The 14,778-nt window shown below is 56.3% G+C and overlaps 1 pseudogene; it reads right to left on the bottom strand.

The window, feature by feature from the left end:
• Window positions 1–11,200: 11,200 nt before the first annotated feature.
• Window positions 11,201–12,300, bottom strand: LOC108177739 (keratin, type I cytoskeletal 18-like; annotated as a pseudogene).
• Window positions 12,301–14,778: the final 2,478 nt, after the last annotated feature.

The following is a 14,778-nucleotide window of genomic DNA, read 5'->3' as shown; positions in this document are numbered from 1 at the left end:
CTTCACCGGCAGGACTGGGTTGGATTCGCTGAGAAGCGGATCCGGAATCCCAGCCCCAGTGTCCCAGAAGTGAAGGCCCAGAGAGGGGCAGCAACTTGCTCAGGGTGACCCAGCCACAGGTCCCATCTGGGGCTCCTGTCCTCAGTGGTCCTGGACATGAGCCCCAAAGCCACCTCTTCCCACTGCACGGAAGCCCTGGGCAAGTGACTGTGCACTCCTTCCCCGACGTCCCGGAGCTGCTGGCACAGTCCCAGGGAGAGTGAGCTCCCCGTCACCAGTGTCTGAAGCCCAGAGGGGCGGGGAGGCAGAGCCTGGGTAACGCTGGGCAGGTCAAGGAAAGGAGACCGTCCCGGGGCGGGGCGAGGCCAGCCCCGGCCTGAGTCCCTAGGTGGAGGGATGACAGCCTCTCGTCCCGCTGCCCCTGCCTACCAGGCCCAGGGACCCAGGACTGGAGCGAGCAGGACCATCCTGGGAGGCGGGAGCAGCCCTCACCTGTCTCTCGCATGGGACCCTGGCTTCCACGAGGTCCAGGCTTGTGTGTGTCACACACTGGTCAGTGGCAGAGCCAGGGTCAGAACTAGGTTTTTCCTAAAAAAACAACAACAACAACAACAACAACAAAAAAAAACAAAAAACAAAAAAACAAAAAAACCACGTATCTTTATTTTATTTGAAAGGCAGAGAGACAGAGAGAAAGAGGTCCCATTTGCTGATTCTCTCCATAAACACCCGCGACAGCTGAGCCGGGAAACCAAGCCAGGTCTCCCACGGTGGGGGGGGGGGGGCAGTGATGCTACCACCTGAGGCTCTGCCTCCCTGGGTGTGCATCAGTGGGAAGCCCGACTGGACGCGGAGGCAGGACTCCAACAGAGGACACGGGTCTCTCAAGCTGTATCTTAGCAGCTGCCTTCCGAACCGGGCTCTGACCACGCCATTATCCTCTGCCCACCGCGCCATGACTGGGCAAGGCAGGGCGTCTCCTTCCCCCTCTACAAATGGGGACAATGAGGATTGCCCCCCACCCCGCCCCAGCCAGTCCACAGCAGACACAGCACACAGTGGGCTGCGGGTGCCTGGCCTGAAGCTGGCGCTCGGCTCTCCCTTCTCTCCCCTGTGAAACGCGGACCTGAGGCTGTTGATTGGGTCTCTTCGGCCACCTCCTCTGGGCTGCCAGTTAGGTTGTCGCCAAATAGCCTCAAGTGGGAGTGGCTCAAAGGAAAGCTTGTAACAAGGAAAGGAGGGAGAGTTGCCTAAGAAACCACCTCTGTGAAAGGCAGTTTGTCCCTACTTCTGTAGCAAGGGTTAGGGGAGGGTCCAGGATATAGGAAAGGGGGAGTGTGGGGCCGGGGTCGGCGCTGTGGCCTACTTAGTGGGCTATGCCTCCACCTGTGGTGCCGGCATCCCTCATGGGCGCCGGTTTGTGTCCTGGCTGCTGCACTTCCAGTCCAGCTCTGCTATGGCCTGGGAGAGCAGTGGAAGATGACCCAAGTGCTTGGGCCCCTGCACCCACATGGGAGACCTGGAGGAAGCTCCTGGTTCCTGCCTTCGGACTGGCTCAGCTCCGGCTGTTGCGCCATTTGGGGAGTGAACCAGAAGATGGAAGACCTCTCTCTCTCTCTGTCTCTCCCTCCCTCTGTCTGTAACTCTGCCTCTCAAATAAACAAATAAATCTTTCTTTAGAAAGGGGGTGGGGAAAGCCGGCGCTGTGGCTCAATAGGCTAATCCTCTGCCTTGCGGCGCCAGCACACTGGGTTCTAGTCCCGGTCAGGGCGCCGGATTCTGTCCCGGTTGCCCCTCTTCCAGGCCAGCTCTCTGCTGTGGCCCGGGAAGGCAGTGGAGGATGGCCCAAGTGCTTGGGCCCTGCACCCCATGGGAGACCAGGAGAAGCACCTGGCTCCTGCCTTCAGATCAGCGTGGTGCGCTGGCCGCAGTGGCCATTGGAGGGTGAACCAATGGCAAAAGGAAGACCTTTCTCTCTGTCTCTTTTTCTCACTGTCTCTCTTTCTCACTGTCCACTCTGCCTGTAAAAAAAAAGAAAAAAGAAAAAAGAAAGGGGGTGGGGAGCAGGAGCTGCATCTTGCTAGGTGTGCTCACACCTAGGTGCAGGTTGGCCTCCTGCAGCTTCCCTTGGTTGGCTGGTGGTCCGGCCCCTCCCAGCCCAATGTCCAATGTGCCTGAAAGCCTTCTGCAACTCTCTGAGCAGGGAACTGTGCAGACCTCAGGCTCTGACCTCTCCTAAATCCCACCCTCTAGGCTACACGGCGACTGCACCTCTCTGAGCCCAAGTCATCAGGCAACACGCCAGGTACCCACATGAGGGGCACCAAGAGCTCCCTGAGCCCTGCCCAGGGGTGCCCAATAGACCTCAGCTGCTGCTGGCTCCCTGATGTTACTCTGCTATGATCAGCTCTGATGTTCCACCCATCTCTGTCATCAGCTCAAGGCTCTTTCCCTGTCCAATCAGCTGTGGACTAGGGAGAGACAGGATCAGGAAGTCCAAAGGAGTCAGAGCTAGAAATGCAGACCCTCTCCAAAGCCAGGGAGATGGTAACAGCTCCCTGTGAGTGGGTGATGTCCTCACCAGGCCCCCAAATCGGGCTGCTGGCTGCAGGTGCAGCCGTGAGCGCCTGCGTGTGTCCCAGGAAGGAAGGCTGGAGGGTGCCTGTGAACTCTGCTGTGCCTCCTCCCCTTGGCATGCTCACAACTGGAACCACATGGCAAGCAAAATTGCAACCAGGGCTGGCGTTGTGGCGTAGCAGGTAAAGTCACAACCTGCAACACCAGTATCCCAAATTGAGTCTCCGCTGCTCCACTCTGATCCAGTTCCCTGAGGATGGCCTGGGAAAGGCAGTGGAGGATGGGCCAAGTTCTGGGACCCTTGGACCCATGTGGGAGACCTGGAAGAAGCTCCTGGCTCCCTGCTTCGGCCTGGCCCAGCCCTGACTGTTTTGGCCATCTAGGGGAAGTGAATCAATCAGCAGATGGAAGGTTTCTCTTGGTCTCTCCCTCTCTCTCTGTAACTCTTTCAAATAAATAATTATTAAAAAAAAAAAAAAAAGAAAAGAAAAGAAAAACCTGGGACTGGTGCTGTGACATCCCATTTGGTCGCTGGTTCAAGTCCCGGTTGCCCCTCTTCCAGGCCAGCTCTCTGCTGTGGCCCGGGAGGGCAGTGGAGGATGGCCCAAGTGCTTGGGCCCTGCACCTGCATGGGAGACCAGGAGGAGGCTCCTGGCTTTGGATCAGTGCAGCTCTGGCCGTCATTTGGGGAGTGAACCAATGGAATGAAGACTTCTCTCTCCCTGGCTCTACCTCTCTCTGTAACTCTTTCAAATGAATAAAATAAATTTTTTTTAAAAAAAGGAAAAACCTCAGTTGAGAAAACTGCATATTTTCGAGAATATCTGCATGCTTCCTCCCCCACTGAAAATGAGGCACACGGCCCATGGTGCACAGACGCAGTGCCGCCGAGGGGCTACAGTCAGCTCGCAGCGACCAGCGGGAACCCTGACAGGAAACTGTGTGTGCCGTAGACCACCCCGGCGGAGGGGCTTGTCAGTGCTGCAAAGCCCGCTGGAGGTTCCCGGGTTCACACCTGGCCTGGTGCTGCTCCCCGGGCAGTGAGCACACCTGGCCCCAAAAGCACTTGTTCAAGTGATACTTGTTCAAGGATACTTGTTCGGTATCAGCAAATGGAATCATTAAGTTGCTAGCGCAGAATTTAAGAAGGGTCCCGCGGGCGGGGCTGGGGCTGGGGCTGGGGCTGGGGCAGCCGCCTCCCTTATCAGAGTGGTCCGCACTCTGGCTCCTGCCCCCGGCCTCCCGCTGTGGGCACCCCGAGCGGTAAGACCTGGCTTGAGTTCCCCAGGGTGGGTGAAGCGGGGGCGGGGGCGGGGGCGGGGGCGGGGGCGGTGCTGTCTGTGTGAGTACCTTTTTAAAGGCAGGGTAGCTCACTTGTCGGGTGGTCTGGGCTCTCTCCAGCCCTCCCCGTCAGGGTGCGTTGCCATCGCCCAGGTGTGCTCGCCCCTTGTCTCGTGGTTGAGAGGCTGAGGTTGGGGCTGCAAATCGACCGGAGAGAATGGGGCGGGGGCCCAAACGCGCAGAACTGGGTCACCTGGCTACACCTATTCCCAGAGAAGTGGGAGACAGCTGGGGGGTGGGGGTGGTCTCCGCAGCAGGAACCACGAGGACGTGGCGCCTCTGCCTGGGGAAGGATCACACACTGCTGCCGCCGCAGTGAACCCCGTGTCTCTGGGGGGTGGGACAGCAGAGGCCGGCGCTCCTGAGAATCCCCCAGGCCAGGTACCCCCCGCCTCTGCCCAAGCCCGCGGCGGCGCCGGCCAGACACGCGGTGCTCAGAGAAGCCGGACGCCCCCTAGCGGCCAGGCTGGGCCCCGAGGGCGGCGCGGACGGGGCAGACAGGCGTGGGCCCTACCCGGCTCTCCGCCGTCACGTGCCCCCGGCTCTAGGCCTCGGGCCCCCTCCGGTATCTCCGGGACCTCACGGATGAGCTCCCTTGCAAACCGCCCACCGCCTTGGCTAAGCCCTGGGACTAGCCCCGCCAGCGCGTGGGGTGGAGGTAGAGCCGCATTGACCTGGCCTGAGCCAGGTGCTGTTCGAGCGGGGTCCCTTGTAATTCTCTTATTAGCCCAGTGAGGGCAGCACTAGCGCTATCCCTGTCCTACCTAGGCAAGGAAACCGAGGCGCAGACGCAGGCGCCTGAGTGAGAGCAAGGCGTGCGCCGGGACTGCCTGAGCCTGAGCCCAAATCCTGGCCCGGGGTGGCTTGCCCCGGCTTCTGCTGTCGCCCCCGCACCCCTAAGCTGGCAGAGCCTGGTGCCTAGCCTGGCATCCAGCCCACACCGGCCCAGGTTTGCAACCACGATTCCACCGTTGCAAAGGGGAAGGAGGCTTCCGGGAGCTCTCACTACAAACCCCTCTGCTCCCCTCACTCCAGGGCTGGGAGTGCAGCGAGCAGGGGACCGGGCCCGCTGCCGCCACACGAGCTTTGCTGGGCGTGCTACCCACAAGAGACCGTGGGCTCACCAGAGTCCCTCCCTCCCAGCTCAAAACTCTGGGGACCAGGAGGGGGACCTGAAGAGGCAGCCCCAGTGGAGGAGCAGGAGGGGCCCCGAGGCTGGTGGGAGCTGCCCTCCCTAACCAGCACCGTCTGTGAGCCAGGTCTGCAGTAAACCTTGCCTTCCCTGTCCGTGAGGTGCTGCTCCAAGGCTCTGGGGTGAAATGACACCCCGCCCCAGAATGGACAAGCCTGGGTGACAGCCCTTCTGCACACGGAAGTGGGGGATAAAGGCATAAAGGCACGAGTTGTCTTCAACACGCGTCACCAAAACCAAGTACCTGGGGCTGAACACTGTATCAAGCGGAGGCTGCCCGCTGCCCGTGGTGGGCGCCTGGGGGCCTGGTCTGGGCGGAGCCTCTGCTGCCGCTGACCGCTGACCGGGAGGGCGGCGCCACAGCAGGGGGCCAGTGCGGTGATTAACTTGCCTCTTGGGACACCCGCATCCCGTGTTGCCTGGTGCAAGGAAGGCCTGGCTTCCCTCGTTCCCGGCTCCAACTTCCTGCCAATGAGCACCCTGGGAGGCAGCAGGTGCTGGCTCAAGAACTTGGGTCTCTGTCACCCATGTGGTAGACCCAGTTGGAGTCCTAGGCTCCTGGCTTCAGGGTGGCCCTGCCCTGGCTGTTATAGGCATTTGGGGAGTGAACCAGCAAATGGAAGATCTTTATCGGGTGTGTGTGTCTGTCTGCTGCTCTGACTTGCAAATAAATGTAAACTTTAAAAACCTACTTGGAGGCTGATGCTGCGGCTCACTAGGCTAATCCTCTGCCTGCGGCACCAGCACACCGGGTTCTAGTCCCGGTCGGGTGCTGGATTCTGTCCCGGTGCTCCTCTTCCAGTCCAGCTCTCTGCTGTGGCCCAGGAAGGCAGTGGAGGATGGTCCAAGTGCTTGGGCCCTGCACTCCATGGGAGACCAGGAGAAGCACCTGGCTCCTGGCTTCGAATCAGTGCAGTGCGCCAGCCGTAGAGGCCATTTGGGGGGTGAACCAACGGAAGGAAGACCTTTCTCTCTCTCTCTAACTCTGCCTGTCAAAAAAAAAAAAAAAAAAAAAAAAAAAAAAAAAAAAAAAACCTACTTGGAAAAATCAGTGAAGGAATCTAGAGTCAGCTTTACCTGCAGCCCCAGGTGATTCTGTGGCCCACACATGCTCACTGATGTTGTGGCTGGGAGTAGATTCAGGAAGGGGGAGGGGCTTACACTGCAGACCACGTGGGTGTCCCGCCTGGATGGTTTCCATCTTCTGAGCCACTATAAAGAACGCCGGTATAAACCCCTCTGGACTCTAAACTTTCCCCCTGGAGTTGTCCCCTTGGGGTCGATGCCCAGGAGCGGGAGTGTTGGCCCCTGCCTGCCACGTCGCCCTCTGATCCTCTGGGTTCTGTGCCAGCAGTGTGGCAGCTCAAGGTTGCGATCACAGATCGCAGCCCACCTGCCCTGGGCTTCCCGACAGGTCCCAGGTATAAAGCAGAGCTGCTCTGATTTGCATTTCTTCAGGACCAGCCCAGGCTTCTTTCAGACTCTCTGAGAAGCACCCGGGGTGCCTGCAGAGTATGCAGTAAGATCAATATTTCATCTTACAGAAAAAAGGAATTTTGATTCCAGTGGGATCCGATTACATCTCCACTTGCCTTTTGGAAAAATATTTTCTTGTGAATATGATACCCCTTCAGGAAACTGCCTCAAAGCTGAAAATCAGCAATGTCTAGGAAGGCAAAGGCCCAGTGCGGCCCAAACCCGCCAGGTACGACACAGGTCACAGCCGGCCCCCAGGAGGGCCCGCGAGCCCCGGGCCAGGTGCTACCTCTTCCTCCTGTCCAAAGGTATATACTATTCTAATTTTTAAAATGTATTTATTTATTTGAAAGGCAGAGTGACAGGGAGGGAGATAGAGAGAGCTCTCCATCTGCTGGTTCACTCCCCAAGTGGCTGCAACAGTGGGGGCTGGGCCACGTGCTAGCTAGGAGCCCAGAACTCCATCTGGGTCTCCTGCACGATTGGCAGGGGCCCAAGCACTTGGACCACCATCACCCACTGACTTCCCAAGTCCATTAGCGGGGAGCTGGATGGGAAGTGGAGCAGCTGGGACCCAGAGTCAGCACCCCTGTGGGAGGCTGGAGTTGAGTTAGTATCATTTTTATTATTTATTGGAAAGGCAGAGAGACCGAGACAGAGCTCACCAACTGATTCATTCTCTAAATGCTTGCAACACCCTGGACTGGTCCGGGCCCAAGCCAGGAGCCCAGAACTAAAACCAGATCTCCCACATGGGTCAGCTGACCAGGTGAGCCGTCACCTGCTGCCTCTCAGGCGCATTAGCAGGGAGGGCTCAAGCTGGCGCCCCGATACGGGATGCAGGTGTCCCAGGAGGGCCTGACCCGCTGCACCACAACGCCTGCCTGTCTCGCTTCTTAGTTCTTCCATGTGTTTCAGGTCCCTGTAGTTTGCCCACTTCCATTGCTGTCTGGCAAGTGAACACAAGTACACAGCTCATCCATTCTATCGCAAAGCCGTCTGGGTGGTTCTGGATTGGGCTAAGCCTGTCCTGTGCGCGTGGGTGCCTGTCGCTGCCCACTTGCTGGAACCTCCGGACCAAGAGGTGCCAGTGCTGGGTTGGGGCCTCTTCTGCCCGCCTCGTGTTTCAGTGGTGAAACCAAACACAACCGCACGTGGATCCTGGGACACTGCCTCTGATAACCGGTGTTCCTGCACCGTGGGCGGGGATTCCTTTTAGCTTAATTCTTGCTAAGAAGCTGCAGCTTGGTGATGACAAGCTCCTTCCAACGTTGGTCTGTCTTTGAATCCTCCTGGGGACGCAGCTCAGTGGCTCGGCGTTCTGCAGTACCGACATCAGTGTTCAGCCTGCCCCCACCTGGGCTTCTAGCGGGGGCTCCCTCTTCATGTGGCTCCTTGTGGGGTGGGAGGAAGGCAAGTGCCTGGACCCTTTTTATTGAGCCTGAAGATCCCCCCCCCACACACACCTCGGCAGCTCCCCGGACTCTGCCCAAGGCCTAACCGCTCAGCTGCTTCCTGGCCTTTGGGATGGCTTTGATCTCGCCCATGGCCCACACAAGTCCCCCAGTTTCCACGGAGACCAAAAAAGAGTCCCCTCCCACCAGGACACGAGGGTGGCTCTGGAGTTGGCATCAGGGAGCCCACAGATCCCTTTTTAATATCTTTGCTCCATTGAGGTCCTGGCTACACAGGACATCACAGTTCATCACAGAGGTGAGAACAGCATTGGCCAAGGACCACAGCCTCCACCATCTCATTTTGCACACATCATCCATTAATTTATGGGTTTTAAACAGTCCTCCTTTGGTGCATACAGGCTGTGGCTAAGTTTGCCATTTAGTATGGGAGTTGGGAAACTTTCTCTGTACAAAGTCTGCTCATAAATATTTAAACTTTTCGGGGCCAGTGCCATGGCCGAACGGGTTAAGCTGCCACCTGCAACACTGTCATCCCATATGGGTGCCAGTTTGATTCCTGGCTGCTCCACTTCCAATCCAGCTCCCTGCTAATGCACCTGGGAAAGCAGTGGAAGATGGGCCAAGTGCTTGGACCCCTGCTACTCCTGTGGGAGACCTGGAGAAGCTCTTGTTTTTGACCTGGTCCAACTCTGGCCGTTGCAAACATCTGGCGAGTGAACCAGCAGATGGAAGACCTCTCTCTCTCTCCGTCTCTCCCTCTTTTTGTCTCTGTAACTCTGCCTTTCAAATAAACAAATCTTTAAAAAAAATGTTTTAGGCCTTTCGGGCATTCAGTCCTGTTTCTGTAGCTTGCTCTGCTGGGGTAGACCACAGCTAGACCCGTGAGTGTGACGGGGCCCCACCGTGGACTCTGAGATTGTGCAAAACTTTCAGCTGGTATGAAATAGCCTTTCGCCTTTTTTCAACCATTTAAAAATGAAAAAACGACTCTCAGGTCAAGGGCCATAGAAAAACAAGCAGCCAGAGGTGGTGTTAGCCTAGGGCTTCAGGCACCCGCACCGTGTGCCACAGCCCCCCCGGGGGTTGGATTCCTGGCTCCAGTCCCCGCTCCAGCTTCCTGTCACTGCAGACCTTGGCGGGGAGCAGTGGGTTCCTGCCACCCACGGGGGAGGCCTGGACATACATCTTTGCTACTAGATAACTGCTCTTTGATGGAGAGCTAATGTCTACTTATAGAAATGCATTTTGAAAACACTTTCGCGGCAGTTTTGTATCTGTTTAAATTTTTATCAATAAAACATAGTTGTTTAGATGTTTTTTTGGGGGAACTCTACCTTTCAAACAAAATCTTTTTAACAAAAGAAATCCAGCGGACATCAGAAAAAGAAAACCCGAGAGACTTTCTAGGCTTCCAGCGAGCGGGCGGGGCGGAGTTCCCAGGTGTGCGCGCTCCACCCGCGGCCCCGCCCGGCCGCTAACACCTGCGAGGGGCGGGGCAGCTGTCCTGACTGACAGCTAATCCCGGGCGCTGTTCTACCCGCAGCCCGCGGGGCTCCCCAGCGCGCGGCAGCCCGGTCTCCCGCTCCCAGGCTCCGAAGCGCCATGCGTCCCGCCAAGCCTCCGAGCCGCCGATCTCCGAAGCGTCTGCCTAGTCTCGCCTTTTCCAGAATGTTCTAGCCGGAATCCAGCTTTTTTTCCCTACCGGCTGCTTCTCATTGAGCGGTGTGCACCGAGGTTTCCGCCGCGTCTGTTTTTGGGGGGGTGGGGGGGTGACGGCTCACTCTTACTGCTGGGTAACATTTCATTGTGCGGGTCTGTCATGGTTTAGCCGCTCATCCGTTGACCGACATCTGGGCTGCTTCCAAGTTGTGACGGTGTGGATAACGCTGCTATAAACATTCATGTGCGCGGAGACTTTTTCAACTCACCAGGACCAATGCTGTTCAATGCAGGCTTCCCAGGAAGGTGCTGACTCGGACTAGGCGCTTGCGCTGAACGCTACGGTCTGCACTGATACTGTTTGATCATGGTCAGTTACAGCGCGATCTGTAAACAACTGACCAATGAAGTCGACTCCGAACCTCACTTCTGTTTCCTATAGACGCTCTAAGAGGCTGCTGTGGTTCTGAGGGCTGCCTGATTCGTGTTTTTTTTTTTTTTTTTTTTTTTTTCGCTCAAATGAACTACTATCATTGGTCTAAAAATTGTTATTCTTTAAAGATTAATTTTTAAGTTTATTTGAAAGGCAGAGGGACAGGGAGAGGGAGGGAGTGACAGAGATCTTCATCTGCTGGTTCATTCCCCAGGCGGCAGCAACAGCCGGGGCTGGGCCGGGCCGGAGCCAGGAATTCTTCGAGGTCTCCCTTGAAGGGTGACAGGGGCCCAAGTACTTGAGCCGTCTTCTACTGCTTTACCAGTGGAGTAGCCAGGACTTGAACCAGTGCTCAGATATGGGATGCTGGCATCGCAGGAGGCTGCTTAATCCATTGCACCAGGATGCCAGCCCCCTACGGACTTTTATTTGTAACAGATCTGGAGTAATTGGCAAGTTCCGGAGCAGGGACTCCAGCCACCTCTAGGGGCCCCGAGTGACCTGTGTCCTGGCTGCATCTGGGCTGTGGGTGGATTCCCACGTTTGATGTTTTGAGTCAGCTGCGTGTATCTGGGCAAGTTTGATCTGAACTGAGTTCAGTAGGAACAGGACTGGGTGCTATAGAGAGCCCTCAGGTGTTCAGCTGGCTCAGGCCAAAGCAAGCACCTGCACTGGGCGCAGCAGCCAGGTGAGGTGGCTGGGGGACAGGTGAGTGTGGGTGCACCTAGGCCCAGGGACTCCAGAGCGCCACCTCCTGAGCATCCCGCCAGGGCTACTTTGTGTGCGAGTGTGCAGCCTCGCGGTGGGTACCAAGTCGGAGTGCTGGCAGACCGCCCGTGGGTTTTTTGGGGTTTGTGGTGGAAGCCTGCATCTGACAGAAAGTGGACTGGGCACAGGGTCTGGAACTGCTCCCTCTGGAACGCCAGCCAATTTCATGGGTCAGAATCCCCAGAGCCTGGGCAGGTGTCTGGCCTGGTGGCTAGGACAGTTAGGATGCTCGCATGCCAGGTCCTGGCTCTGGCTCCTGCCTCCAGCTTCCTGTGTGTGCAGACCCCGGGAGGAAGTGGTGGCTGCTCAGGTCGCTGGGTTCCGGCCACCTACATGGGAGACACGGACTTGGCCAAGGTGGTGGATGCAGATGTTTGGTGAGTGGGCCAGTGGCCAGGGGCTCTCTAATAAATAAGTAAATAAAAATGAAATGTTATTGGGGGGGGGGGACACTTGAATGGGGCATTCCTGGAGAAATCTCCAGTAACAGAGATACCCATCTAAATTTTTTTTGATATCCAGTGGCCTCTGAACTTTTATTGGTCCCCTGCTCCCTGAAGGGTACCCTGTGGCGGTCCGTGGCAATTTCAGCCTCCACCTTGACCTTGATGTTCAGCAGGGCCTCCGACTCCTGGGTCTGGCACTGCCCCTCTGCCCAGGTCTGTGCCAGCTCTGCCTGCAGGTGCAGCAGCACTGTGCTGAGCTGCTCCATCTGCACAGCCTAGTGGACCTAGTCCCTCAGGACATTCTCCAAGGTGGCCTTCGGATCCCTCCTGGACACCGGGTGCATCTCCAAGGACTGGAATGCCCGCCTCAGCTCCGGGAGCGTCTCGGCGGTGCTGACTGTGGCAGATTGTGAGGTGACCAACGTGGCGCTCTCCGGGATCTGCCAGGACCAGTGCTTGGCCAGCTGCTCGTCCAGAAGTCTGCCATGGTTTTGCTGATGTCCTGAGATTTGGGGGCATCTGCCTCCACGGTCAGCCCAGAGCTGCCTCCTGGTGGTTCTCTTCATGAACTGCAGCTCCTCGAGAGCCTGGATTTCCGTCTCCAGCTACAGCCAGGGGACACTGGCGTCGTCATTGACCTTGCGGAGCCCATAGCATGACCAGCTCCATCTCATACTGGACTCTATAAAGTAATCAGCAGTGAGATGGGCACTGCCCACAGGATTTGCAAAAACCCTGCACCCTCGGCCTTTCAATGGTCTCGAAGTAGCGCCCCCCTCTGACGTGGGGCCCCTGAGTCTTGCTCCCCAAGCTCCCCGCTGCGCCCAGGTCCGCCAGACAGCCATTCGGGCCTCACGTGACCTTCTGGCTCTGGATGCCCCCTGGAAGCTGGGGGGGCGGTGTCACGGAGATGCAGGTGCCTGCACAGATGCTGGCCACGCCACTGGGGGCTGGATGTGGTTAGCAGGGGGACCACACTGAGCCCAGGGACTGGTAGTTGGTGGGGTGGTGATGCACACGCTGTCTGGGGAAGAAGGGCGAGAGGCCAGGACTCAGGTGTGGGCCGATGATGGAATGACCAAAGGTAAACAGGGCAGTGCTCCCACAGCGGCACCGCCACTGTCCCTGGGATCCTTGGTGTTCTGAAAGGCTGAAAGGAGACACAGCATTTGGAATTTGAAATTGTCAGTTGCATTCCCTTGGCCCACGATCATTAGCTTTAACGGCTCAAAGACTGAAAGTTCTCCATCCTTAGAAATACAGATCTCCTCCTACCGGTCCTGGGTCCTGACAGGGCTGAACGCCGCAGGGCCTGCGCGCACCGTGCGGAGACAGTCTCGTCTGGGGAAGGAAGCTCTGCGTGGCCCATCACGCGGCGGCAGCCAGACCTCTCTCGACCTAGACCCTGGAGACTGGGTCTTCTGGAAGTGAAATCGGAGAAAGACGGCTCCTGAGTCCCCGCAGCAGGGTCCACCCCAGGGTCTTCTCGCACCACCTGCACTGCGCCAAAGCCTCGAAGGCTCGGATCACAGGTTTGGTCTCACAGCGCGAGCGGCCTCCCAGGCAAACGGAGCAGGGTTTTCCCGGAAGCAGATGGCATCCTCAGATGTGGACACTTTTCCCAGGATGTTGCAGTGAGACTCTGCATCCAACGAGGCTTCCGCCCTTATTGGTTCTTTGCTTAAGGGGACAGTGCTGTAACTGTAGCTTCACACCCGGTGACTTTCACGGAGACTTGATGAGGTGCTGGATCTATTGTGCTAACCTTGGGGCTTTCTTTGACCTAAGGGATGCTTTAGTCCCCTCAGTAGCAAACTAGAGGAATATGCTTGATGCGGCTGCTTGTTTGAATCGTGGGCACTTTGTAGAACTGCAACAGGCTGAATTCGAGTAAGGAGCAGCCGATCTGCCAGCTGACCAGGGAGAAGTCTTGCTAATATTTTTTGTTGCATGTGGATAAATACAGAGTATTGTGTAGACTTGTTTGCAAAAAACAAACAAACAAACAAAAAAAAACCAAAAACACAACCCTACAGGCTGTTTGCTGAAAAGGAAGATTCCTCATCTTGTTCATTTTCATTTTTGAGAGATTTATTTGAAAGGCGGCCACTGGGGGGTGAACCAACGGAAAAAAGGAAGACCTTTCTCTCTGTCTCTCTCACTGTCCACTCTGCCTGTCAAAAAAAAAAAAAAAAAAAAAAAAAAAAAAAAAAAAAAAAAAAAGAGAAGATCTCTCCACTTTGCCCTATCTGCTGGTTCACTCCTCAGATGGCCGCAGTGGCATGGGTTGGTTCAGGCCAAAACCAGGAGCCGGGAACTCCATCTGGGTCCCATGTCAGTGTCAAGGGCTCAAGAACTCGAGCCATCTTCTGCTTTCTCAGGCACATGAGCAGGGAGCTGGATCGGAACTGAAGCAGTCAGGACTAGAACCAGGGCTCTGATATGGGATGCCAACATTGCAGGCAACAGCTTAACCCACTGCACCACGATACCGGCCCTCACAATGCTGGTCCCTTGGCTCACTTTGAAAGCATTTTAGGGGCCAGCATTGTGGCGCAGGGGGTTAAGCCACTACCCGGGATGCTGGCATCCCATGAGGGTGTGCCCAGTTCAAGTCCTGACTGGGGCTTTAACCTGCTGTACCATAGCACTGACTCCTCTCCGCCCTTAAAGAAGTTCTTATTTTATTCAAAAATTCATTCGTTCATTCATACATAAGGCAAAGTTACAGAAAAGGCGGGTGAGGTAGAGAGGGATCTTCCATCTCCTGGCCTACTCCTCAAATAGCTACAACAGTCAGGGCTGGGCCAGGCTGAAACCAGGAGCCTGGAGCTCCATCTGGGTCTCCCACACGGGAGGCACCTAAGCCATGTTCTGCTACTTTCCCAGGCACATGAGCAGGGAGCTGGATCGGAAGCCAAGCAGCTGAAACTTGAACCAATGTCCAGACATGGACATAACACTGGCCCTCAGCCTCATTTTTGATTATTCAATTCTGATTAATTTATTTCATGAGGATCCTAAGATACAAACCCAAATTCTTGTTTTTAATCTTCCTAATAATTATAATCTCCCTGGTGTGCTGTATTTTCAGTCTTAACGTGTGTGTGTGTGTGTGTGTGTTATTTTTAAGATTTATTTATTTGAAAGGCAAAGAGTAACAGAAAGGGAGACAGATCTTCCATCTGCTGGTTTACTCCCCAATTGGCTGCAAAGTCAGGAACTCCATTGGGGTCTCCTGTGTGGCCACAGGGGCCCAAGTACTTGGACCATCTTCCGCTGCACTCCCAGGCACATTTGTAGGGAGCCGGAATGGAAGTGGAACAGCCGAGATTGGAAACTGGTGCTACTATGGGATGCCGGGGCTGCAGGCGGCAGCTTACCCTGCTGTGCCACAATGCCCGCCCCTTTTCAGTTTTTAATGTCTACGTGCAGCCATCTGCTGTCAATACATGTTCTTCAGCTATA

Source organism: Oryctolagus cuniculus, chromosome 7 (genome assembly GCF_051225735.1).
Source record: "Oryctolagus cuniculus isolate XC-2025 breed Fujian yellow rabbit chromosome 7, ASM5122573v1, whole genome shotgun sequence".
Lineage (NCBI taxonomy): Eukaryota > Metazoa > Chordata > Mammalia > Lagomorpha > Leporidae > Oryctolagus > Oryctolagus cuniculus.
Note: the sequence above shows the minus strand (reverse complement) of the source record. Positions and strands in the feature narration are given on the sequence as shown.